The following is a 25,116-nucleotide window of genomic DNA, read 5'->3' as shown; positions in this document are numbered from 1 at the left end:
CACACCAAGAGACCTCGTGAGGTGCCACCAGCGAGCAACCGGTGTCACCGTATACTCGTTGCCCAACAAGAGCTCTTCTTGACGCCAACAGCAAATCAAACCTCCAAATCATCTTCTCAACACCGAAGAGCGAGCCAACAATGCCGACTCCCAAAGGCCAGGCTATTTGAGGTAAGCCATGCACCAACAAGAGTGAGGGCAAAAGAGCAAAAGGCTGCCACGGACCACACCGACCCTGCCACAGTCATATGACCCTCCTTAGGCACCAATACCCAGAACAAGACAGAAGCACCACTAGCAAATCTGGATTGATCTTCAAAGACCCAAAGCAGCAAGACCCCAACGAGCAGATCTGAGTGAGCATTTAAACCTCCAGTAGAAGATGGGTAGCCGCCACACCCCAAGTGCAACAATATGCCTTGCAGCTGATCCCTACACACCACAGGGCAAGGTGCAAACAACGAGCGTACACTCCCTAGGGTGACCCCTGCCTGTCGACCATTGCCAACCCCCATCCAGTAGTAACAATGCCTACAGCTCGCATTGAACCCAACGCCTACCACCCCCAAGACCCCCATATGGTCCACCAAACAAGGCTCCCACCTACCTTGTGTGAGATCGTTGGAGCTATTAGAAGAGGGACAAGGACTAGGGTTTGGGGAGGCTTCGCACAGGCATCATAGTTATGAAGTCCTGTTTAGTCCTAGTTAGTACAATACAAATAATATCTAACCCAAGAAAATAAGGGTACACTTAAAATGTCCTCCTATTTCTTTAAGGTCCAAACTTAAAACCATTTGCCCTGTTTACAGTAAAACTTGTAAAATTTTGCATGTTTCCTCCACGTCAAGCATAAAATTTACCTAAGATTTTGCAATTTTAGTCGATTAAAAATACACAACCTAGGTTCTTTGCGAACACCATCTCCCCCCGTCATGACCTTTATGGGTGGCGTGGAATTTAGTTATAGCCTTTATAGGGTGGAGTCAATTTCCTTTGTATTCTAGGCACATGTCCTTTATGAAATTCCTTTGTATTCTATGGCACATCTTACAAGAATACAAAAAATAAATGCATACCATCAGATACTATTGGCTCTCTTGTATATTATATTCATTATAATTTACGTGATTCTGCCCTCCTCCTTGAGACCAACCTTGTCCTAAATGTGTATGAGTCAATCTTTATAGAGAGAGCTATGAATAATGACAGTTTTGGAAAAAAAACCCGTAATAGTACCATAGTAATTCTCCAAAAGAAACCATCTTTATCATGTAATGCCGTTAAAAGCCGACCACGGTAGTGGTTCTTACCATGCTGTAGAACGAGGTACAGAGCCCACCAAATAGAGGTCCAATCACTTATATCATGCTATGCTAAGTATAGTCATCCCATGCTCGCACGGGCCAAGTTAGGTGATCGTCGTCTACCCTCGCTTCTCCTTGCAACTCCTCAATTTTGTGCATGCTCTCTAAAACTCCCTGCGTTGGCTTCTATATACTCAGGCAGCCTCGCTCATGGCTAACCTTCTCCTTCGAAGAACTCCAAATATCTCCACTTAATTTTGTTATATTTCGGTTTGCTTTCAACTGGTACCACCTATCGGCTTCCAACACAGTATATACTCAATCATATTGGAAACTCTAACAAGAAGATAACACTATGGAAAGGTAAAGAAAGACAGAGTGCACTCTAAAAAGAAACACGTGCACATTGCTACCACCTCTTTATATAGAGTAAAATTTATTTTGACTTTTAGTGTCATGAGACACCCTCCATCTTCGGCAGAGTGGCCGTCGCAAGGCTATCAAAGTAATGAGAGCTTGTTGTCGTCTTCAACGGTGTGTGATATTAGGTAGAGCTAACATTTGGCCAACCGACTACCTTTCTTTCTCTCTCCACAACATCTTTTGCATTAGCAACACTTGAAAAACCTACACATTAACATACTTTAGAGGTCAATTGACTATTTGTTTATCAACATTTGGTACGTTTCTCACCTTCAATTCTGAAATTTAGAGATAAATTTAAAACTATGTAGGTGGGATTACACCAACCTTAGAGAGGGAAAAAGGCAGGTGAAATTGTGGGCGTTGTGGTGTATGAAAATTTTCAATAGCTCCCAACCGTGGAAAACAATATGGCATGAGTAATTGAACCTAGTTCACCTCCCGCAGGGCAATGCCCTCTTGCTCACCACCCCGCCACCTTCTTTTCTTGTGCCATGTTGGAGGGATAAATCCCCTTCATCATAGTGTAGATAGATGCTTTCTCTCTCTCTCTCTCTCTCTCTCTCTCTCTCTCTCTCTCTCTCTCTCCTCTCTCTCTCTCTGTGTGTGTGTGTGTGTGGTGTGTGTGTGTGTGTGTGTGTGTGTGTGTGTGTGTGTGTGTGTGTATGTGTGTGTGAAACCCTAGTAGCTCCTTCCTCCTTTGCTTCATTGACCTCGCTTTGGGCGAGGGGCTGCACTGCGGGGGGGGGTCCCCGACTCTACCCAATGTTTCCTGCTCCAGCTCAAGCTCCAGCAGCACCGCCCTGTTCCTCCACTGTCACACCACCCCGTGCTCCAGCAGTGCCCTCACGGCTCCCTGCCATACCCCATGGGCTCTGCTCCACACTGTCCCTGCATCCCCTCACGGGCCCCCTCTTCCGCATTGTCTCTGCATCCCCCCACGGACTCCCTCCCATACCCGCCCCCCATCTCCTCGTTGTCCTGCGTTTTAAATTTTCCTTACCTTCAAACTTACACATGTCATATTAAAACTCCTAAGTGGCCTTTCCCACCCTGATCCTACGAACAGCCCACCTTCGGATCTTCTAAACAACAACGATGGCCACTCAAGCTTCATCCCGCGGCAAGCTCACTTTGAAGACGTTGTAGCAACACCCCTGAAGCAAGACAACATCGTCGGCCTTCAAAATGAAGTCAAAAAGCTTTGCAAGGAGAATGAGGAGCTCAAGCAAAGACTTGTTTGCCATCGAGACACGGCTTGCCGCAATGGAAAACTGCAAGAAAGAAGAGATGGAAGTCAAGTTCAACAAAACAAAGGCGGAAGTGGAGACCATACTCACAAAGGAAGTCAAAAATCAAGTGCACGAGGTAATATTTTGCAAGGTCAAAGACCGTGTGGCATCCACGCTACGGGACTGACAATGGCAAGAGGACATCTCCCTCAATGTTTGCATTGGCGGGCTCCCAAGTGACTGGAAAGGGGAGGGAGATCACAAGTTTCACGAGTGCTTTGCCCGTATCCAAGCAGTAACCCCCTTGATACAATGGGATCCAGCAACAATCACCTTTCTTACACATGAGCATTGCACCAATCAGGCAATCCTCACTTTCAAGACCAAGGCGGATCAAAAATCGAACTCCTTGAGCAGTCAAGGCTTCTCAAGGATACTAAAATTTGGTTTGTAGAAGATCTCACACCCGCCTAAACTCAAACAAAAAGGCAGAACTCAGAAGATGCGAGAAGCACGCACAACAAGGAAATGGGCAGTCTATCGAGGAGGCAAAGCCATTATCCAAGAGTTTCGAACTCCCAACCGGCTCCCTCCTCACCTTCCCCTTCTTAGTTTTGTTCATTTTAACTTTTCCTTTTGACACCTCTTTGGAACCCTCAGTCCTTAACTGAGATGTATCTCATGATCCTCCTGTTTAGACGAACCCCTTTGTAATGTTTTGATTTTGGTCCCATGGGTCATAATCTGACCTCCACGGACGATAATTCAATCTCTCTCTCTCTCTCTCTCGTCAAGTTCGAGAGAGTGAGTACCACACTCTACTTGAGTGCTCATCTTTTTGACCACATTAGGTCCTCTTTTCCCCATATATTCAGCCATGAGCTCTCCCTACATTACCTTCCTCTCCCAACCACGATGTGGACTCTCTATTGCGACGCTCATTCCAACCATTTTTTGAGCATCGAGAGTCACTTATGACCTCCACTCACACCACGTGACATGTTCATTTGGTCCCATAGGTCATATTGACCTCCGAGGACGATAATAAAATCTCTCTCCTCTCTCTCTCCTCTCTCTCTCTTCTCTCTCTCTCTCCTCTCAAATCTCTTCTCTCTTCTCTCACTCTCTCTCTCTCTCTCCCCCCCCCGCCGGGTAGATCTATGAGGGTCTCTTGGGATAGTTTCCTATGACATTAAAAGTGCCTTACTCTCCCATCCCTTCATCCCCCTCTCTTCATAGCCATCCTCCTTCCTTCTAATTCCCAACCATGTGGGGTCTAGTCGGGTAGATCTATGAGGTCTCTTGGGATAGTTCCTCTGACGTTAAAAGTGCCTTACTCTCACCATCCCTCCATCCCCCTCCCTCTCTCTCGATAGCCAGCGTCCTTCCTTCTAATTCCCCACCGCGTGGGTTGGGGGGCGAGAGAGAGAGAGAGAGAGAGAGAGAGAGAGAGAGAGAGAGAGAGAGAGAGAGAGGAGAGAGAGAGATAGAGAGAGAAGAGATAGAGAAGAGAGTAATCTACAAATTGATGTATTGTGATGGCCCTATTGGTGGCAATGATGAGCTCTGTTATTAAAAGATAGGAGGGCTATGTCCCTAAGCAGGAGAGTAGAAAATGTTGAGCTCAAAGCACACCTATAGAGCCAGACTTCGTCCTTTAGTTTGTGAGCCACGGGCACTTATGATAACTTACTCAAAAATGATTTTTAATCTATTAAAATTTCGTTTTTTTATCCTTACTTCCACTTTGAGTGTACCAACTACTGGTGCAGGCGACTACCACTTTGGGTTAGATCTAGTGGCACGGGATGCTAGTTGTAGTAGAAATCAGGCTTTGAGTAAGAGTCTTGAGTTGAATTGTTGATTTTTAGCAGAAACTACAAAACATTCAAATTATCTCATCATTGCTCATCAGCACATTAAATTTCTCATCAGTTTCTTATCAACACATTAAATTGATTGCTAGCTCAAATTTCTCATCAGTTGCTTACAACACATAAATTGAATTGCTTGCTCACCTGCACCTTTCTACTCTTTGGTTGAGTAGCCTTCTGAAAAGAATATTGGCAATCCTCCCAACTTGGTCAACCTCAACCGAAAAGGTGGTGCAAACCACTAAGCTACCTCAACTACTATGCATGCAGCATGAAACACAACACACACACACATACACGCACCGCACAACACACAACACACACCACACACACAGAGAGACATTGCTCTCTACCTTAGGTGTCCTTGCACCATCTTGCCATCACTAATCTATCTAGAGCCCCATCACTATGGAGCACCTTCTTGAAACCATTGCAATAGTGAGTTCCCTCCTTCGCCTCTCACCTCCCACCTTTTCTGGCTCCCTTCGCAGGTAATCAGCCATGTGTGATGGCTTAAAGTCCATTTAGCATTCACCAACGTAGACAAGACCGTGAGGCTCTTCCACTCTCGTATTTCGCTACATGTCCCCATGATTTGAGCCACGCAAAGCGTCCAAAAATGGCTCTCCATTACATGATCAATATATTTTATGTACTTTTGTATGTTTTTCTCACCTTCAAAATATGCAGGTCGGAGTACACCAACACTATTTTTTTAATAGCAATGACTAGCAATCAATGTGTGGAAATTTGGGACACATGCACACCCATTCTTTTGATCACAAAGCACCATGATCTAGGATAAGCCTATAGGTGAAACCGTACCTCGATAAACATATGCACAACTTAAGTTTCCTATGGTTGATGGCCTTGTGAAGAGGGCGCAAAAGATCTTGCCATGTCTTTTGGTCCGCATCCCCATGGAAATGCTAATTTTTATTCCCTTTCATCAGCAACCTTAACCATAATTCTTGATCTGATTGTCTGCATTAGCAAGAGTGCTCAAAAAAAAACCTTTCCTTTACAACCTTACAAAACCTACATATTTCAAAATTAGAGGCAAATTAACTATATTATGCAGCTTCCATGTCCACTTTGGTAGTGCATCACCTTGGTCATTGCGCGTGAAAGATCAATAGTGGAGGTGTCATCCCGTTGGGCACCAACCAAGAAAATATGGGTTTCTTGAAGTTTTACTAATTACGCTCCAATGACAGTGAAAATTGGGAGAATTGCGATTTATTTAGACATAGGCAATGTTGTGAATTTAAAAAAACTTATCGGCAATGACTAAGTGGCAATTGATACCATATACATGTGGAAGTGGTGGTGAACACAATAGACCCTCGAGGCTTTTTTTCCCTCACATAGGAGCTTTTTCCCCCGTGCATTGTATATACGCCCATCACGTCTAGGCTAACATCTTTCCATTGCACACTAATTAATACACTCTATGTTGTGTGCCTTGAGCTCCCTTCGTCTTCTCCAAGTTGTGTGCATTTCCCTGCAACCTATTGCAACAATTGGTATGTGGTGCAGTCCCCTCCCAGGCTTAGCCACTGAGGGGTGTTTAGAGGTCGCCTGTCTTGTTGCCCGCGCCAGACGCCTCAATTTTGGTGCCCCCACTAAGGTGGGCTTGTGTATTTTTGTGTAGGATCAACCTTTAGCATAGTCAAGTAGTTTGCATGAATCACAAGAATTTGTATGATCCTTTCATTCCCATTGCAAGGCAAAGATCACATAATTTTAGTACTAAGTTGTAATTTCAACGTGTAATTGGTAGAATTTTAGGTCCTCTTAGGTTGGCCGAGATAAATGCTTCAGTAAATTCTTTTATTTTGCCGCTCATTAGGTACGACCTTAGTTTGGATGTCTAAATTTTTGTTTTGTTTTTAAGCATTAGGTCATGGATAATGGCCCAGGAATAGAGTTTTTTTCCTTCCATTTCACTCCACACATTAGAATAAACGTTGCAACTAGTAGAAAAATCAACAATGTATGGTGTTCATGTTTGGTGCCGAAAGAGTAGGAGAAATTCTTGCATCACCAAACCCTGTCATCCTACCTCTTGTTGACTATCATAGGTCATTTGATGTGTATATTTTTATTTTTTTGTAGAATAGATTGCACTTTAGAAAACATTATGTGTAAAATCGTTTTAAGGAAGAAAAACAAAAACGTGTTGTCACTTTGAAATGATTTGATGGAGGCCTAACGCCAAATGTTCGGATATCCTCTTTTCTTTGGAGAGCCTGGAGAGGATGCAGAATTAGTTTTAGCGCATTTTAAGATGTCTTGCCGTATCAAGAGGATAGTAATTGATCAAGAACGTATAGAAATATTTGAGGTGGTCCTTAGGAAAGGTGCTAGCACTTGGTTTGACTCTTTGCCTGAGGAAGATAATGGTAATTACATGGAAGTTGTGAATCATTTCAAGAGATACTTATTTGATCCCCAAAACACTCAAATGCTATGGCAAGACATTTTTTCTCACAAACAAAAAGACTTAGATGACTACTACATGTATAAACAAGCGTTTCTACGTCTTTGGGCTGTATGGGTGAGAAATGTTGCTAGCCCTGGTGATGGTACAAAGTTCCTAAAGAAGGAGAAGTTCATAGCCGGTGTCTTTCCCACACTCAAGATAAAAGTTGAGGCGGGTGCACCTGCTACCTTTGACGCAGCTGAAACTAGGACTGTTGAGAAGTATAGGAAACTCAAGTGTCTAAGAGAAGAGATTTTGATAGAGGGTCCTAGACCTAAGGGAAAATTGTAAGCATCAACAACCAGAGATATTCATGAGGTAACGTCTGAAGTGATTGAGAAGTTAAATGAATCTTTAAGCAACCTGTCAATTCACCTTGCACAAGCTATAGGTCTAAAGGGACAAGCAAAGAAGTCAGAAGAGCGAGAGCCACCACGACCTAGGAGAGTCTTGCAATGTTGGAATTGCGGAGAGTCTGGACATGGAATGTATAATTGTCCTTGGCCCCATGGGGAGCCAGGCAGACCTAACTTGAATTATCTAGTGATGAATGTACGTGAAGGAACTAGTCAACAACCACAGCTTCTACAAAGGCCAAATGGAGCAAGACCGCCTCCACGAGGAGTGGAGGAGTTTCACCTTTTCCAGACCCAAATGTGCATGTGGTAGAGGTGACAAATTCCAATGAGGTGGACATAAAAGAAAATGGCATTAAGCGTGGCCGTGGAAAAGGTAAGGAGAAAGAAGGAGTCATGTCACAAAGTGACCATGGACGAGAAAACAAGGCAAAGGAGACCAAGGAAACCAAGAGGACTCGACGTCATATCATCCTCCAAGACTTCCCTCTTGGACATGGTATGGCTCCGTACAACTTTTTGGAAGACATGAGAGGTAAGGGTCCTGATATCTCATGGCCTCAATTTCTTGCATTATGTCCACAAGTTAGGAGGGATTTAACAAGGGCAGTTAGCACTAGGAGAAAGGTAAAGGAGAGTGTGCCTGTTGTAACAATTGCACAAACTGAAATGAATGAGGACATCACACCGGTGCTAGACTGTTACATCAAAGGAAGATTGGTTAGGAAAGCTCTAGTGGATGGGGGTGCACAAATTTTCATCATGACAGAGGGACTCATGCAAAGACTAGGCATGCACATCCATGAGACACCTGAAATCAAAGTCAAGATGGCAAAAACAATAGCAAGGCTAGGTGTGTAGACATTTAAAAATGTTTTTGTGGATACCTTTGGCATTAAGAAGGCGGTGGAGCTTTATGTTATGTCGACCAAGGCAAGTGGTTATCCATTTATCCTAGGAAGACCATGGCTAATGAAAATGCGAGCTTTGCAGGATTGGGAGAGTGGAAAATTAATTTTCAGGAATGACAATCATAAGAAGGTTGTCTTTGACATGAAGGAGCAACACCAAGAGGAGCTCCATGAAGAATCATCTCAAAGTGAGATGGAAGAAGATTGGATCGATAACACTTCAAAAGAAGAAAGTAGAGGCAGCATTACTGAAGAGGAGTCTTCCATTGAATTTATGGGGGTAAGGTTTAAGCCAACCAACCAAGAGACCTCTTGTCAAGGTTTGGGGAGGTAGGTTCCCAAGAGAACCAAAATGTGGAAGATGAAGGAATGTTATAAGGTATGTTGTATACAACACTTACAAAGGATGAAAGAGAGGAGGTCAAAGGTGTGTTAAGAAAATATCCTAAGATTTTTACTAAAGACTACACCGACGTGTGTGGAGTAGATGATGTTCAACACAAGATCGAGCTAGCCAGACGCCAAACCTGAAGCTCAAAAGCTACGAAGGCTAGGAGTCATCAAGGAGCAGGCTTTACTTAACGAGGTAAGAAAGCTTCTAGCAGCAGGTTTTATCTATCCAGTGGAGAATTCGGAGTGGGTCTCTCCCGTTGTTGTCACTCCGAAGAAGAACGGCAAGTGGAGGATGTGTGTGGATTACCTTCCACTAAATGAGGCAACAAAAAGAGATCACTTTTCCCTCCCATTTCAGGATGAGATACTAAATGAAGTAGCTAGTCATGAGAAGTACACCGTGTGTGATGCCTACTCAGGTTACTTTCAAATAGGGATTGCATAGGAGGATCAATTGAAAACAACCTTCATCACTCCTTGGGGTTGTTATGCTTTTAGAGTCATGCCATTTGGCCTGACAAATGCTCCTCCAACCTTCCAACGCTTCATGAACATGGTGTTTCAATCATTCTTTGGAAAGTCCATTAGGGTTTTTATTGATGATTTTTGCATTTATAGCTCAAAATCATTACATCTACAAAGGGTAGAAGAAGGTTTGAAGAAACTCTATGACATGGGAGGTCAACTCAACCCCGACAAGTGCCACATAGATGAGGATGAAGTGATCTTGCTTGGTCACAAAGTTTCTTACAAAGGCATCGAGGCGGATCCTTCAAATTCAAAGGCTCTTATTGAGTTACCATCACCGAAGAGTCTTAACGAGGTCATCTCATTCATTCAAAAGGTGAAGTATATGTCACGCTTCATTCACTTAGCCTCGGAGTTACTTCACCCTTTGCAAAAATTGACACAACAAGTCGAGTTTGTTTGGTCTGACGAGCTTGAAGAATATTTTTGTAGCATCAAAGTCATTCTATCAGAGCTACCAACACTTATGCTTCCTTGTTGGGGGTACACATTCTTTGTTAGCTCTAGTGTTGGGAAAGAAACAATTGGTGTTGTTTTGCTACAACAATATCCCCACAGTACTAGGATGCAACCCATCTACTTTGCTAGTAGGGTCATGAATGCTTTGGAGATAGGCTACACGGAGGCATAACTCATGATGCTTTCTCTCATATTTGCGGTGAGAAAGTTTAGATCCTACTTGCTACCAAAACCTTTTGTAATTCTCACTGCAAAAAATTTGTTCCCTTGGGTGTCATCTCAAATGAATCTTAGTACTAGGATCTCTAAGTGGATTATAGAGTTGCAAGAGTTCCAATACTCTTTCAAGGTAGAAGATAGTGTGCGTGCACAATTGGCAGGGATTCTCACTTGTAGGGTACATGAGAAGAAGATTAAGGTGCCTGAAGTAAAAACCCTACCATTTCTACCACCTAAAAGTATTACTAATGCTTTTACCTTGTTCTTTGATGGAGATTTTCAATGAGTCATAGGAAAAGCAGGGGGAGGGCTAGTGTTGTTCAACCCAAGTGGAGAGATGGTCATGAAAGAGAAGGTCAATCTAGCAGGTTCAACTAGCAACAATGAAGCAAAATATGACATGCTACTTCATGGTTAAAAGATGTACATTAGTCAAGGTGTACAACATCTCATGGTAAAGGGGATGCACTTCTCATTGTGAAGCAAATCTTAGGCATTTGGGCATGCAAGAATGAAAGCCTTAGAACAAAGGTTCATGCCATTCGTAGGTTGTTTAATCAGTTTGAAGAAGTGCAACTATATCATATTCCTAGGAAACAAAATGAAGATGCCGATTTACTTGCACAACAAGTAGTTACATGTGTTAAGAAAGAAGTGCAGGTCATCATGGTGGCAACAGTTGTCAAGCAACCCAGATACCAGGGGTTGGAGTCATTGGCTCCAATTATTGGCTACATTTTCGAGGGCGAGTTTCCACAAGACTTCACTAAAGCTCAAAAGAGGAGACTCGTGAAGAAGGAAAGTTTCTATCTCTTCCTAGAAGGATCTCTCTATCAAAGAGGGAAGGATCAAGTGTGCAGAAGAGTACCAGCTATCAAGAAAATTCCAGCCATTCTAAAAGGTTTGCATGAAGAGGCATGTGGCGGTCATTTTTCCCAAGAATTAACCGTGAAGAAGATTTTGCTTGCAAGATATGTTTGGCCAAGCTTGCATGTGGATGTCCAAAATTGGTGTAAAAGTTGGCACAAATGTCAGGTAAACGGAAAGAGAAGGTTGGTGCATGGCCCGAGGCAAATAGTGCTTGCAAATGCACCCTTTGAAAAATGGAGCATTGATGCTATGGGTCCTTTGCCTAGAAAAAATAATGGTAAACTCTATATTCTAGTGGTTGTAGACTACATGACTAGGTGGGTAGAGGCTCAAAGTGTGGCAAGGGTAAATGGGAAAACAGTGAGCAGATTTGTCTACACTAATATTTGTTGTAGATTTGGCACACCTCTAGAGATTGTTTCGGATAATGGTCCGGGGTTCAAGAAAGGTTTACTCACAAAAGTTTCTCAAGAGCTTCACATTCCACATCGTCATAGCACACCCTACTACCCACAATCAAATGGTTTGGTGGAGAAGGGTAATGGTGTCATTGCAAGCATTAGAAAGATGGTGCAAAAACAAAACAAAGTTATGGGATGACTTCTTGGATGGTGCCTTGTGGGCATATCGGACCACACATAGGGAGGCAACAGAGTTTATGCCATTTCACTTGGTGTATGGTCAAGAGACTTTGCAGCCTATTCAGCTCAACATCCCAACAATACAGCTTCATGGTAGAGGTGCACAAAATGGTCAAGAGGTATGGATGGATTGACTTCTTACACTAGTGGAGCTTGAGTGGAAAAGAGAAGCAGCTTACAAGTGCTACAAAAGAAAAGCTACACAAGCAAAGGAGAAGCTTGACAAGAAACTCAAGGAAAAAGGCATCAAGGAAGGAGAGCTTGTGCTAAGGTATGACAATCGACTTGACAATCGTTTTGATGCGAAGTTTGAAACTAGATGGCAAGGGCCATACATAGTCAAGAAGGCTTTCAATTCAAGTTACTATCATCTTATGGACTTAAATGGTAAAAAGCACTCCAGGAAGGTAAACAGGTATCACTTGAAGCCCTATTTGAGTTGCCTTCTACCAAAAGATCTACCAAAGGACTGTCAAAAAGAGACTATCTCATGTAAGTTTTTCTGCATGACGCATGAATGTGACAAGAAGCCACACAATGAAAATCCAGTCAAGGGACCAGATATCATAGAGGACTCAAAAGCACTCTCTTTGCAAAAGATACTCTATGATGGTACATGAATATACTATCATCCTGGGGGAGGGCTAATGATAGCCTTTTTTTGGCTCTCCGTAATTACCATAGTGAGTTACCTCACCCTACCAAAATCACCTAAACATTGTGGCTATTCTTATATTTTCATTGTACATAGGCATGTGTGAGTTAGGAATTTTTTCCCAAATCTCCTTAAAACACTCAGCTAGCTAGTAATTTGGGCTAGTTGAGCCAAAATAAATAAATAAATTCAAAAAATAAAATATATTATGGCCCATTTGTGTGTAAATATTGCATTGTATATACGACCTAAATATAAGGACTTTTCATAATTATTTTGGTATTTATTTAAATATTTCTACCTAGGTGTGCGTTATTTGCCTATGTATGCTATGTACATTGACTCACCATTACCACAATTTTCTTACCATTTTGCATACTCTTTAGTCCATATAAAATATTTTCACACAAGCTTCTCTTATTTTTGGTGTGAATCCACTCCAAGGAAAAACTTCAAAAATATCTTTCACCATTAGTCATTGCCTTTCACTAAATTCCTATTTCCTGGAGGTTTTTTTCTTATCTATTGTCGATAAATATACTTCAATAAAAACAAATGAGGGTCCCCTCATTTGATTTCTTATATTTTCATATCTCTCTTTTTTTCATTTTATATTTATATATAGCTGACACTATTCTAGATTCCATAAATTGTTTATATATACTAACCTATTTTTTCCCATCATATCCATGTATTATAATTTGCATAATCCACAACCATGCATATTTTAAAACCCCTAAGAATCAATTAGGTCATGCTCTCATGCAAGGAGGGGCTCACCTTTGGAGCCATATGCAAACTCAACATAAGGGGGGACCACTGAATACATTTTTGTGAAGAAAAACAGGTATTTTGGTGGGATTTTTTATATCCACCTCCACTCCAAATTTGAAGAGGTGGTCAAAAGACAAAATGTGAAACAAGAGCTGAATAAACAGCTCAAACATTTTGCTGATTTTTGGAGCGACCACCCGTGAGCTTGGATTTTTTGAGTGGACCCAGTCTGCCCCACTTTTCTCACAAAGTAATCCATAGTCTTCTCTCACCTCCTTTCCCCTTCCACATACACACACACTCATTCCTCTCAATCCCTCACTCAAACCTGCACCTTTCATGGTTTCTCTCACTTTCTTCACCACTAACCTCCCCTCTTACTCCTATAGCTCTCATATGAGCTTTCCATGTACATACACCATCTCTATGCCTCTCTCTATTACTTCCAAAGTACAATTCCATCTTACCCCTTCTCTATATACATAAAATTCAGCATGTAAACCATGCTTAACCTCTGCAAATCAAGAGATTTCATCAACCTCATTGCCATTTTCATCGCGATAATCAACCTTGGCGGCGGTGGCGTAAAGAAGAGAAGACAAAGAAGAAGATCGATAGTTATTTTGAGAACCTACACAAGTAAGTCAAAAACTTCTTCAAGCTTCACCATCACAAGGATTTCCTCACTTCATTCAACCATCCACCCCATTCTACCCATTCTAAATGTATCATTAACTTTCTAATGATTACTAACACTAACCACTAACGTACTAACACAAAATAGCCATTGACCTAACCATAAAAGACACCTCACCTCAGAACATGTGCATAGTAACTCTCTCTCTCTCTCTCTCTCTCTCTCTCTCTCTCCTTCCTTAAAACTCTTCTTTCACCTTATCTACCTTCAATAATGCTCTCTTTTGAGCCCACATCCATGACTCAAGCAGACAAAAAGAAGGCCCGCAATGTTTTGATATTCAGAGAAAATCATAATCCTGATTTGTTAGCTTGTAAATTAGGATTTCCAATAATCTTAACGACGGATCTCCAACCTATAAGTATGCCCCTCTCCTTCTTGTAAAATAACCCTCAATATCTCACATAGCACCCCAACACTCTATGCGTGAGGAAAAACTTAGGCGTAGCAGCCACTTTGTGAGCTTCACTTTTGGTGTGAGAGAATCTTTCAAGCTACACACTTCAAGTGAGAGAGTGTGAGTTCAAAATCTCAAAACCACTATTGTATATGGTCTTCCATCATCAATAAATTGAGGTTTGGTGCATCAAAGTCTTGATTCGACGTTCAAATCTTCGTCCTTCTACTTGTGCAATACGGTTTGGTGAATTCAATGTGACTTGTGTATTTTGAGTTTCCATCGTTTGATCTTGTTTCAAAAAGTGTTTTAGTGTGTTTTCATTGCCAATTTTTTTTCCATTGTAAGAGGGTATTATGGTGAGAGGTCTCCCACACCCTAAGACATTGTGTGTGTGTTGGAATTTTTTAGCATTCACTAAGCATTGTAAGAGGGTATTGTGGTAAGAGGTCTCCACACCCTAAGACATTCTGTGTGTGTTGGCAATGTTTAGCATTCACTAAGCAGTGAGTTAGTTTTATACAAGCTCTACGATAGCATCAATAACAAATCATCTATTTGCAAGTCACAAATAAGGTATTACGCAAGATCCATTCCTCTCTCTCTTTCCTTTTCTCTAGCTCTTTGTGGTCCATTTTGTGTGTATCTTGGTGTGAGGCTGCTTGTGTGTGTTTTGTGGTGCATCTTCTTGGGTGTGACAAAATCTCTCTTGCATCCTAGTTCGCATACCATGACTAGGTGGTGCCCCTATCTTGTTTGGGTTTGGCTGTGGGTTTGTTGTTGTGTTTGTGCTTGTGGTTGCCCCAGCCCCAATTGAGCAGCATGGGAGCCTTGAGGGGTGTTTAGAGATCGCTTCTCTTGTTGCCCGCCCTAGACCGTCTCACCGCATTGCAAATAGTGACCTCTTCAATGTCTTCTTCTTGCATAAACTCAAGTACCATTTGTTCCAATTAATGAATCCATACACCAAAGAGAGTTGGTGACAATCGACATCCTTGTCTAACCCCAATAGTGCTTACAAATTTTTTTGAAATTTCTCTTCCCATGTGCAATTGACAAATCATCTTCTCATAGATTTGAAAAACCTCAAGCATAAACTCACTTGGCACTTGGAGTTCTTCCATCCTTCTCCACAAATTGTTACGTGGAATCATATCAAAGACTTTCTTAAAGTCCACAAAACAACAATACAATCGCTTGCCTTTCAACCAACTTTCCTCTATGAGAACACAAGAGTGACAAGATGATCAATGGTGCTATGGCATCGACAAAAACTCGATTGTTCTTCTGCACGCTTGTCATTTTCTTCAGCCCAATCACTCAATTTTATCTCCATTATACACCCAAACAACTTTTCCATAAGAGACCTAATCATTATAGTCCGGTAGTTGTTTACATTCTTTGCATCCCCTCCTTTATGCAAAGGCTTAATCCAATTAGTACTCCAATATTGTGCGAGCATTCATATCTCCAAATACAATAACATCACCTTCGCCTTTGAAATAAGCAATGTCCTCTTCTAAATTAAAAAATGGTTGATCTCTATCCATACAAGCATAAAAGGGGGAATCAAGATGAGGAATGTAGCAACCGGCTACAAAAATGGGTACACTTTTTGGTGTCATAATTTTCAGCCATACATAATATTTGTACTTGTCATCTTTCACAATTGATACAAAATCTTACAATCCTTTCTTAACCATACATGCTACCCCTCCTTGTCCCCTTCGTTGCCGGAGATTCTTTGACCACACCAATGAATGTACATTGTAATCTTCTATGCCGTTAATCCTTTGTGTATCATGCTCCCAAGTTTCAACAAGAAGTACAACATGGGCTTTGCTTGTTAGTTCATTAATGCCAACCCCCGCATTCCATGAGTATCCATTACAGTTCCAAACGCATATTTTCAATTGTAACTTGGTCTCATAGGTCACGTATCCCTATTTGCTTGAGGGGCTTGCCTCCTCCTTGGGCACATTTTCTTCGTGAGAGATCTCCTTGTTTTCCTTATTCTTTTCATCATATGCCTTGCGATGCATATTTTGTTGCTTAATAGTGCGATCTTCACATACAAAATATTTTGTATCCCTCAAAAAGATCCAACTATTATTAGGATAATCTTTCGTTTAGTCTCATTCGGCATGGTGCATACAAATGGCCATTCTCTCGAGCAAGGAGCTCCTTGCTTCTTCACTCTATGTGCTCCATAGACCATAACTCCAGACATGCCAAAGTGGGTTTTGAAGAAATCTTCGATAACAATGCCAAGAGAAGGAGGTGTCTCTAACTTCTCTTTGGGCATTCCACGAATAACAATGTTCTTGAAACGTTGCTCCCATTCCTTCAACTCCTCCACATCCACATTCTCACCATTGTTTGTTTGAACCATAGCTTGTATGAGTGAGAAATTAGGAACCACATTGTTACCACATACATCAGCCCAAGACTTGTTTGTGCATACATTTTTCATGTCGCATACATCCCGGCTCATGGTGTCAAATTTCTCCTCTTTCAATACATGGTCATGCTCTACTTTGTTCATGCACTCCTTCAAAGCATTCAAGTCCACGAGAGAGTGTTTAAATTCCTTGACTTCCTCTTCAAGTTGAATCAAACGTGTTGTTTGCATCTCAAGTGTCCTCTTGAGATTCTCATTCTCAACCACAAGTACCCGTAGTGTGCCATTCTCCATTGCAAGTGCTCGTAAGTCTTTGCCTTGTTTGTTTATGGTCTCTTGCAACGATACCAAGTATGCCATGATCATGGTTTTTGAGGTCGTTGGTTGGGTGGTTGTGTTGATATCTCCACACTTAGGAGATTTTGGATTATTTTCCACAATGTTTGTGGACCTTGTTGAAAAAGAAAAACCCTTGCGAGTGCCGGAAGACATTTTATGTAAAATAAGAGATGAGAATCAACTTTCTTGAACCTATTCACTTTGGAAATGCTGCTATAGAAACAGCTTCCATAACTCTAAAATTTTCTATCTTTGCATCAATGCGTAGACGGCGTGTGCTCTTCAATTGAGGCTATAGATCATCCAAACCGAAGTTCGGATGAAGAAGTTATGATCAGAAGAGTGAACTATTGTCTACTAGGTCAAAAAACGGCTGCGTTTTTTGTTGAAGGTGAGAGAGAGAGAGAGAGAGAGAGAGAGAGAGAGAGAGAGAGAGAGAGAGAGAGAGAGAGAGAGAAATAGAGATTGTGAGTTGTGTGTGGGAGTGGTTAGTGTGTGTATGATTTTCTTTAGGCTTGAATATTTTTGTATGTGTGTGTAGAAGAAGGAGAAGAGGAGAGAGAAAAATTCATTTTATAGAGAGAGAAGATGTCAATTAGTGTTTGTGTGGATTCAACTTTTAGTGTGTGTGTGTAGGTTCAAATTGAAGCTTCATTGCACATGTGTGCCTTAGTGGGTTTCATTTCTACCTATATGTAGTGTGTGCTCCACTCCCATATTTTGTGTGTTGAATTTTAGAGAGAGAAACATCATAGGAGTTTTAGAGAGAGAAAAAAAAATTAAGCAATTTATAGAGTAGTAGACTCTATGTGAGCATCATAATGAGTGATTGGTAGTATGAATGTGTGTAAATGCTTATTTTGATCCATGTGTGTAAAAGCATCATAAGAGTGATTGGGAGTATGAATGTGTGTGAATGCTTATTTTGGTCCTTGTGTGTATGTACACAAGTTTCTAGGGAGAGAAAGAGTGAAAAATAAAGAGAGACAAAGAGAAAAATGTGAGAAATAAGTTCTATGTGAAGTGGATTAGTTGGAGGTAAGATGAATAGGGAAATTAAGAGTGATATATCAGGGTATTAGTGTCAGGGTTGATCCCATCTCCATCTCTATCTCCAACTCCTTCTCTACCGTTGTCGTATTGTCCCTCAAATTTCTAGAGCTCTCTTTCTCTCTTTCCCTCTTCTCATTGTTATACGATGGCCTGAAGTGAGTGACTCAAAGCTCCAAGGATGCTCCAATCGTTCCACCTCCAAGGAAGGTGCAAAGGAAAGTATCAACCGCTCCAATTGTAGCTCAATTGGAGGTATTGACTACGGAAGAAGTTCAGGCCATCCAACCTCAAACATACAAGATAGCTGAACATATTGCTAATTTGATAAGACAAATCCATTATTATGTGTCGTTATACATGCTGACCTGGTAAGTCAAGTCTAGGAATTCCCCTTAAATTATGTAAGAAAGTGATTGTATCACAAGAAACAAGCATATGATTTTATAGAATAGTGAAAGATTTGTTTGATAAATTATCACTATTGATAAATTTTTGTTGCTTTTGATAAATAATTATTGTTTGCTAAGTTGTTATTGTTTGATATTAAGAGTTGGTTGATAATGTCTGAAGAATCACTTAAAGAGAACAATTGTTGAAGGAGTATCTTTTGTTCCTTGCGGTTATCGAGATGCCTTGCGGTTAGCAAGATTATCTCACGATTAGCGAAGATTAAGTTGATGTTATTGGCTCTCTTTTTACCCCTCATGGTTAGCAAGCTGCCGCATGAATAGTGATATGCCTTGTAGTTATTGATTGAGATGCCCTTGCGGTCAGCAATTGGAAAAGTTTCATAATTAATTCACGGGTAGCGAATAAGTAAATCCTTCGCAAAGACTCTATTTTGGTTAGGCAGAGAAAGTTCATCTAAGAAATTAGAGAATTTTTCTTGTTAAAATATAAGCCTATCTTCATTAGGCCTTGTTTGCATTTTTTTACTGATGTTTGAAGGGATGTATGAAAGAACTTATGTCCAAAATTAATAAAGGAACATTGTCTACCCATGTAAAACAATGTGGTAGTAAATAAAAAACAAGAAGAACGGGTGACTGCGGTGTGGAAAGTGGGAGACTAGTATCCAAATGGATCTATGTCTATGGCCGGGTGAATCCGATTAGTTGGATATTTTTCACAAGACTATTAGTTAATTAAGCATAAGTCTCATAACACTTTTATGGTTTTTAAATGGTGACCATGTCTCTCAAATGTGAAGAAAAAGGCGTTATAGATCTTAAGTATGTTAATGAGATTTAATCTTTATGGTATAGGAATAAGCTTCCATTATAATCCATTTATTTATCAACTTGGCTTGTGGTGTATGACCCTTACAACCACGACTGCAATAGATAGAGGTTCTTGTCTTCTGTTGCTTGTATCCTTGCTTCATGGAATCGGAGTAGGGTGTTATCAATGGAACTTGAGAATAAAGGAATGGTAACTATCAAGTCGTCCCAATCTTCTAGGTTGGGGACCTCACAATTTGTATCAGAGGCTTAGGTCAAAAGTTTTCATAGGCTACTTTGAGCTTCTTCGTGTGTATCGTTTTCTAAACCCAGGGCGTAAACCCACTAAAATTATTACAACATGGGAGTTGATGTGCATCACAACTATAATTGAAACATCTATTATGTTTTCTCATGGAGAGATCTTTTGTAGACCCCCATATAACATGTTGATAACTTTGTGAATAGGAGATCAATTTGTTTTTCTTCCAAAAAAATGACTGGTTAAGTAAGTGAGTGGATTGGATAATCCATGACTGGTTAATTCATGTGATTGAGATAAGTCATGACTCTTAAGTCACGTGACTGAGTTTTGATGGACTTAATAAGTCATGTGATTGAATTTTAATTGATTGGATAAGTAATTATTGATTAAGTCATACGATTGAGCTTTTAGTTAACTATATAAGTCTAAGTTTAGAAAATACCTTAGTATTTTGAGTTATTATAAACATTGATATTCGTATATGTGTATGCTCAGAGGAACCCTCAAATCACTCCTATTTTGGAAAACCCTCAGAACGATGCATGATTACATAGGAATTCAAGAGAAGCAATTGTTGCTTAAACAAATGCAAGCACCTTCTTTTAAAGGAGAGGGACGTACTCATATTGAGAAGGATGCGGAAGTATGGATTGAAGCTATGGACGATTACTTTTTTGCTGCGAAAACCACACGTGCAAATCAAGTGATGTTATGGATGTTTCATCTCTCAAGGGAAGCAAAATTATGGTGGAAACAATATTGTTGTGACATGGAAGTATTAAAAAACACTCAGAGTTGGAGGAAAATTAAATAGCAGTGAAGGAAAGATATTCACCTCCTATCCATGAAGCAATAAAGATGAATGATTTCTTCAGCTTGAAACAATATAGCTCATACATGGAAGAGTACTACTCAAAGTTTGTAAGACTTAGATGTTACACACTGCCAGTGGCTATAGAGAAGCATATAGCCCGTTTCTGCCAAGGTTTAAGAGAACCAATTACCTCACAATTAAAAGTTTTGAAACCTACCATTGTACAAGATGCTTTACTACGAGCTAGATCTTTAATGAAAGAGCAAGAGATTATAAGAATTAAACAGAACAAAATTAGAGCTTTCAGCGATAGACAACCACAAGGAGCTTATGCCACTAATGCGCAAAATCCTCCACATTTGAATGTTCTAGGCTTTCAATGCGGAGAGTTGGAAATTATCAGAACAGTTGTCCACTTCTAACTAATAGAGCAGTAGTAGCAATTGAAGCAGACCAAAGACACCGCCCTTTTGGACATAATGATGAATGAGCTGGTGACATACATGGCTCGATTAAACATCATAGCAAGAGGCTCTCCAAGCATATCTTTGGCATGAATGAAGTGCTCTCCTACCAAACCATCATGATCTTGTGCTCTCCCTGTCTTCATCCTAGCAATTGCTTTCCTTACCCTCTTATAGTAAAGAAAAGTACATGTCTTTGGCATGACTTTGGGGAGTCAGACAAGGGTGGTTTCCGTGACACTCTGCATAGAGATGTTTCATATTCCCTCCATGTCTCTATAAAGGTGATGGTTAGTGGTTGTGAGTTGCTCATGGAATAACCTCTATGCCTTGCTTGAATCTTGACTCATAAGTAGCCGGTACATATACCGCTCTAACTGAGATAGATAGGTCCTCTTCTTTTTTTGCACTAGGCGGTGAAAGAGGTATGCACACTGCATGATTTGAGTGTTTATATGGTGTTGATGACTATCTAAATGTATATATTAATGCTCTTTTGAAATCTATTTGGAGGTACAGCTTCTTGAAATATGATAGCATGTCAAAATTTCCAGCAATGGCTCCTACAAAAATGTCTGAAGATGTCATTTCAAGGAAGCTTCAGAATCTAGGTTTATTATGCATTAAATCTTACATTGTCAGTGACAGTAAAAAATCAAGGTCATATCATTTTCTTTTACTCTGCACCTGAATCTATTCTATGCCTGTAATTACTAAAGTGAGGTCAATGCTTGAGCCTTCTAAAGTCTTGCAAGTGCTCAATGCTTCTATCGATGCCAAAATAACCAATGAGTGAATGATTCTAAAACAATGAGCCTTCCAAATAACCTAGGAGTGAAGTATTCTAAGACAATTATCCTTCCAATTCAACTATGGTAATGCCAAAATAACCTAGGAGTCAATGATTCTAAAACAATGAACCTTCCAAATAACCTAGGAGTGAAGGATTCTAAGACAATTATCCTTCCAATTCAACTATGGTAGGCATGTTCAAAGGTATGGACATTATTTAAATAATGTATTGCATGTATGAAGATGAATTGTCCCAATCAAAGCTGAAATTGTTGCTCCTTCTCTTGGCTATGAGGTTGATGCCTAGAAGGATGAAGTTGTTACTTAACTATGTTATTTCAACCTCAAAGCCTCCCATTATTCTGCAACCAAAGTTGGAGAAGAATCTCAACAGTTCAATGGTTATTTTTGCAACAGTTTCATCGTTAAATGTCAATTGTGTTGCTTACTACAATGTAGCCCCTGCTATAAGGATGGGCATCTCTCAACAAGGGTACCCTCTTGTCTCTCTCAAACCTTACCACGGTGACTGGACAATCAAAGTCAGGGTTATTGATAAGGTTCCTTTGTGCTCTTTCAAGAATGCAAGAGGTGAGTGCAATGTCTCCAGTGTGGAGCTATCAAATGAAGATGTAAGCACTTAGCCTCACACAGCATCAAGTTAAAAATACTACATTTCTAGATGTTTCCTTCTAGCCTTATGCATTGTTGTTTAAACTTTGTTCCCCTGTGGTTTTAGTCTACTCAAATATGAGCATCCATGTCCAAAGAGGCACCATACAAGTTCTTCCCAATGTGAGACTTTGGATGTCTGGCATGGATCCATTGGTGAAGAGCTTTACAAATGGACAACACATAGTTCTCTGGTAAAAAAGGGGATATTCTTTAATGATCATTTTAATGTCCCACCAAAATCTATGAAGGATTGGGTAATTTTCACCAAGGTTTCACTGCTTAGTTTCATAAATGAAGCGTGGCCATTTCCAAGGTCATTAACAAGTGAAAGCTATAGGTGCAAGATCTTTTATGAGATCCAAAAATGTCTAAAGGCCAACATTGTAAGCAATTTGAGCGGAGTTTCAATTTCTATGTCCACTGTCTTTGTGGATTTCTTTGTAAAGGTTGATGTGAAAGTCTCTAGAACAATGATGCCAGTAAAGTGCTTAGAGAGTGAATATGTGTTAGAATTTGTGGATGAGGGTTGGAGTCAAAAAACGATGAATGGGGTCCTTTGCAAAGTGCAATTTGGATCTATTACCTGTAAATACATGATCCATACACAAAATTTCATTATTTCATTTTTTTATAGTCGATGACATCATTGGGGGGACTTGGCTCCTTTAGATCAAAACAAGGATGATTTCAATGAGAACATATGGATGCACAATAAACACTAAGCAACATTGGAAATAAGAACCAAGTTCTCATTGTACCAAGTGAGGCAAGCCTTACACAATGAGGAGATAGACTTACCTTCAACTTTTGCTTTTAGATAGTTGAAAAGAAGGTATGTAGATAATAGTTTATTTTTTTATGGAGAATTTTTGTGTGACCTATTCGTACCTTTCCTATTTTTTAATATGAATTGTAGGTCCTGAGGAGGATTGACAAGAAATTTGTATGCCAAGAAGTGCGCCAGAAGGTATGGTACATCTTATTCCAAGCTAAAGCCTATGCAAATTGTATCAAACTTGCATTTTGTACAAATGTTGGTTGTCTTTTCTTGTAACAGGCTCACATTTTGTACAGTTCCATATCAATGACAAATGATGTTTTGGTTCAAATGTCTCCATTTTTATTTGATTTTTTGTTAACATGTCTTGTTTGATGTCTTATTTGTTTTTTATTGTTCAGATGTCTTATCTTGTTTGATGTCGATGTCATCAATATTGTATCACTTCTCAACACTATAAATATCTCACTCTTTCTCCTCTTTCTATTTATATGAGCAATAGGTTGAGATATGGGTAAGGATTTTGACTCCTCTTCCTCATTTCTTGTGAGCAAGAAGGAGAAGAGAAAAGGGAGAAAAGTCCATGAACAGGAGAAGGAAGAGGTGGAAGAGAAGGAAGAGAAGGAAAAGGTGGTTTTCATACTCTCCACTCTCCACTTACTTGAAAAAACTCCCACCATGGTTGGCCCTTCTGGGGTAGGGTTGGAGGATGGCATGGATTATGGATTGGGCCTTGACATGTTGCTGTCAACATAGTTGGACTATGAAAAAACAACATCGACAAATGCGAGGGCTGTCACAATTGCAACAAAAATTGAAAGACTCTATTGGGAGCTACACGAGTGTTAACCCTCACGGCACACGGACACCCCATCACCTACGATGGACACTGTAACCATATTATTTATTTAAGTAGAGTCAGGTACCGGGCTTGTCGGACCAATAGGAAAAGGGTAGGAGTGATCGCCGATGAGAGGCGCACTTTAACTTGGACATTCAAGGGATTAGTTGGTTAAGCATGGCGCCCAAGTGTGAATGGGGTGAGCTCCTATAAAAGCCAACTAAACCTAATTTTTACTCATTCTCTCATTTGTGCAATAGAAGAGTGCTCTTGCTCCATCTCCATTCTTCTTCTTCTTCACCTCCTTGTGTGTGTGTGTGTGAGAGAGAGAGAGAGGGAGAGTGTGTGTGCGATCGAGCATTACGAAGGCACGATGGTGGCGAAGTGGTTGAGCGCGGCACGACTGCAGCTTCTTCTTCATCGCGGCGAGGAATCCACCACAAAGGTGAGCGTAGAGCGGTGAGTGACACACCCTTTGTTCTCTTGAGCTTGCTAGTTTAGGCTTGTTGTGTGCTTGGAGCCGTTTGTGGCTCGCATACGGTGTATTGGCAAGTCCCTTGCTTCGACAGTGCGGCAAGGAGCGCACATTTTTGGCGCCGCTGCCGGGGATATGCCCTACACTAAGCTCGGTTAGCACTTTACGCTTCCTTGTGGTGCAATTTCTATCATAGGAAAGGTAGGGAAGGAGTGTGTGGAGATTTCTGTTTTTTGCGTTTTCTGCATTTGCTGTCAAGTTTCAATTTCTGCTATTTGTCTGCATTTTTTTGATTTCCGCAATTTCTTTTTCTGCAATTTCTACCTGCAATTTCTGCATTTCTTTCTGCAATTCTGCATGTCTGCGTTTTTTCAATTTTCTGCATATCTGCGTTTTTTCAATTTCTGCATATCTGCGTTTTCTGCATTTTTTGCATATCTGCGTTTTCAATTCTGTATTTTCTGCACCCCAAAAAAAATTCAAAAAATAAAAATAAATAAAAAATCGGAAATCAAAAACGCGAGCGAGCGGGGGCTAAATTTTTTGAAAATAAAAAACGTGACTCTAAAAACGGACGGGTTGGTTTGTATAAAAATAGATCAGGATCGGATCATTTGCCCAAGCCCAAGCCCAAGCCCAAGCCAAGCCCAAGCCTCAGTCCTCAGTCTTATGATATATATACTAGACTCACTCTTATATATATACGCTACTCCCTCAAGAGAGAATGAGAGCATGTGTGACAAGTCCTCCCACTCTCCTCCTTTCTCTTCCCACTGGC

The sequence above is a fragment of the Adiantum capillus-veneris genome, unplaced genomic scaffold, assembly GCF_014529385.1.
Source record: "Adiantum capillus-veneris isolate H3 unplaced genomic scaffold, ASM1452938v2 Hic_scaffold_276, whole genome shotgun sequence".
NCBI lineage: Eukaryota > Viridiplantae > Streptophyta > Polypodiopsida > Polypodiales > Pteridaceae > Adiantum > Adiantum capillus-veneris.
The sequence above is the reverse complement of the archived record's forward strand: the minus strand, read 5'-3'. Positions refer to the sequence as shown.